Consider the following 3,265-nt stretch of genomic DNA (forward strand, 5'->3'; position numbering starts at 1 on the left):
GAGCGGAGGGTTCTCTTGCTCTCCCCTCCGCTCCTTCACCAGCAGCAGTGTTACCATGGCAACGTCGGGAAACATGGCCGCAGCTCCTTCTTCTGAGTCCAGTTTAAGAACCCACTGTGGCCCTCGAGTCAAAAAGTTTGCCCACCCCTGCCCTAGAGTCTTTGCAGGCCTGTGAGTAGGGCTTGTGAGGCCTGAGGTGATGGGAGGGCTGATATGGGCACAGAGGATGAATGCAATAGGGACACTGTGCAGCTGCCGCTCTCCTGGGGGCGCAATCTGCAGCTGCCACTTACACACAATCCGCAATCCGGTATACGTTTTGGCCGACATAAGTTTTAGCTTGACTGGGACTGTGGGGGGAGAGCTTCGCGGTGCAAACTCTCCCCGGGAGGAGGGCTCTCTGCCTGCCCACCACTACCTACTCGCCCAGCCTGCTCTCGGCCTCAGTTTTACCACCTGTGAAAGGGGTTAATAAAATTGTCCCTATCCCTGCATTCCTCACCCAGTTGCTGTCAGAGCAAGTGTGATAAGTCACTTTAAAATGTGCTACAGATCGAAAAGTGCTAAAAATCAATATAACACTAGGGTGGAGAGACCATCTGCCTCCCCAGCGGCTACCACAGGCAAAGTGTAAACAGAGGGAAGATATTTTGGCTTCAGGCCACCGGTGCAGAGGAGCAAGTTTCCATTGGAGGGGTGGGGAGGGTGGGGAAGGGTGGAGGGCTGGCTCTGCTCCATCTCCTGTCTGCGGGCCTGGGTGCTTGGGGATCAGGGGCCTAACCCTATAGATACCCTTCAGCTTCGTCACTGGGTGCTCTTGGGCAAACCTCTGACCTTGACTAAGCTCAGCTCACTCATCTGTAAAATGGGCACATTAAAACCTCTCTGTAGTGGTTTGAGGGTTAAATGAGTAAATGTGTATAAAGTGAGTGCTCCCTGAATATTAAGCTGTTGTTAGGAGCAATGGGGTGGCTTTCTCTCCAGCCTGGCCAGAGGGCAGCTCAGTGCCCCACCAGTTGGAGGCATCCTGGCAGGTGGGTAGCGGTTCATGGGTCCCCTCCCTCCAGCTCCTTCACACAGAGCGACTTCCTCTCGCTTGGAGCCTACGTGTGAGACCACAATGGGGTCTGAGAAACCAACTAATTGGAGAGACCATAGAACCCCCAACCACTTGGACCACTCACTCTGTCCTCCAATACACTACCCACCCCCCGCCTTTCTGCCACAAGTGAAGGGATGTGGAGGGGGAGGCACAAAGGTGGCTTCCCATGTGACCCATGATTCCCATCCCAACCTCCCACATCTGGCTTTTTTTGCCCCTTCCAGCCTTGAATCGCCTCTCACATGCCCAGTAAATGGGGATGCCCACTGGGCAGACCTTGTTGTCCAGCCCATCTCCCCGTGAGGCCATCAGAACAGACAGCGATTGGGCAGGAGGAGAGGGGTCTGGCTGGGATGGGAAGGGGCCCAGCATAGTGCCTCAGGCTCAGGGCAGGCAGAGGAGCAGGTTGGAGGAATCTTTCTCTCCAGGATGCTCCTCATGATGTGGCAGCCGGTGCTTGCAAGGAGGATGAAGGGGAGAGCTCACAGGGGATCTTACCTGGGTCAGCACCAACTCCCACTCCCTGAGGAGGTGGCCCACATGGGGCTCTCTGGTCCTCCTCCATCAGAGAGTCCTTGTCCAGGAAACCACGAAGCCCTTCTGCCCAGCCAGCAACGCCATGAGCCCCGGGCTCTTCGGTCCCCACACAGGTCTCCCTCAGGCGCCTGATCCAGGGTCTCCAGCCCTGGCCGGCCATCTGTACTAACCCAGTGACAGATTCCCAGGTCTCTCCGCCTGGGGACAACTCTCCCTTGTTGAGATGGACAGGGGTCACCTATTTGGAAACAAGCCCCATTCAGTTACCCCTCCTGTTTCCCCTCCCTGACTCACTGAGAAACTACAGTACTATCATTTTTCCTCTGCTGCAAAGACTCCTGGGATAATTATGAAATGGTTTAAAGAGAGCTTTTGTCGGGCTGCCTGCAGAAAAACGAACTGCCTCCTGAGCTGGGGACTGGGACCCCAAGGCTCGGAAGCTGGATCCTTTCTTCTCTTTCTTTCCCAAAGCTGGTGGTTTGGACCAGCCAGACAGAACTTCAGAGCAGCCGGGCGGGTCCTGTGCAGGTTGGAAAGCGCGGTTTTCTCCCTCGGACCCAATTAAGGTCTAAAGGATGAAGAAACCCTCCCAACTCCTGCTCTTGTTCATGTCCTCCCTGCTCTGCCTACGCTCAGCACATGATTTTGGTTGGCTCTGCCACCTCAGTGGGAAGACACACTTTCTCTCTGCTCTTATGTCCGGAGAGGCACATGAGAGGGTGAGACAAGATGCAGTGTGTGTGTGTGTATTCGTGTGTGTGTGTGTGTGTGTGTGTGTGTGTGTAGAATGAAAATGCAGCCCCCGTGCAACTTGTGTGCGTGCCTGTGACAGTGCGTGACAGTATGTGAAAGGTACAGAGATGTGGGTTCTTGATTCCGGTTTCTATGGAAATACGTGATGTGTAAAAATACTACGTGCAGCATAACTCTGTGCTACAACAAACATCCGTACCAAGAAAGTTCAACTTTTGCAGCCAGCAAATACACAGGGAGAGGATGATGGAGAGAGGGAAGAAGCCACGAGGAAGGCTGCCTTGAGCTCATTGGAAAGGAAGCAGGAGACGGAGATGAGATCAGTAGCCAGGCTGCCCGGGGCAGGACACTGGCTGGAGGAAGGGGGCTTCCTCCCCATCTCCCCACGGGGCTTACCTGCACACACCTGCCTCTGCTCCCAGCTCCGGGTGAGTCCCCGGCAAGGCTCAAGGCTCACGGCTCCCTCCGCTTCCCCCCACCCAGCGGTGGAGCTGTGGCAGCAGAGAGCCCGCTGGAAGTTCTGACCTCCCGGTGGTGTGAGCGTGCTTGTGTTTGCCTGACTGTTCTTCTACCAGATCCTATTGGGGTGGGGAGGCTAGGTTAGGGGGAGGGACAGGCCGATTGGAGGGAGGGAGGGGAGGAGGGAGGGAGGAGAGCAGAGAGGGAGGGAGCTTGGGAAAGGAGGAATGACAACAATAAAGTCTTTATTTGGCAGCCAAAGCTCCCAAAGACTTCGTCCACACATCATGCCCACTAACAAACTCATCTTTAATAGCATTTCCTTCTGCTGCCGTTGCTTCTGGTGGGGGAGACCGTTTGACCCTTGTTTGGAAAACAAGCCAAAATAACAGAGGAAAAGGCACCGAAAAGCAA

The 3,265-nt window shown here is 55.1% G+C and overlaps 1 protein-coding gene across 2 annotated transcripts in view; it reads right to left on the reverse strand.

Moving 5' to 3' along the window:
• Positions 1-2,953, reverse strand: part of PRELP (proline/arginine-rich end leucine-rich repeat protein) — a 17,574-nt gene extending 14,621 nt beyond the window's left edge. Inside the window, exon 1 of one of the 2 annotated variants that reach the window (XM_006772000.2) lies at positions 2,799-2,953. The gene's annotated coding sequence lies outside the window, so the exon portion shown is untranslated. Of the gene's footprint in view, positions 1-2,788 lie in introns of both variants that reach the window. The other variant, XM_006771999.2, reaches the window with a different exon arrangement.
• Positions 2,954-3,265: the final 312 nt, after the last annotated feature.

Source organism: Myotis davidii, unplaced genomic scaffold (genome assembly GCF_000327345.1).
Source record: "Myotis davidii unplaced genomic scaffold, ASM32734v1 scaffold246, whole genome shotgun sequence".
In the NCBI taxonomy this organism is placed as follows: Eukaryota; Metazoa; Chordata; class Mammalia; order Chiroptera; family Vespertilionidae; genus Myotis; species Myotis davidii.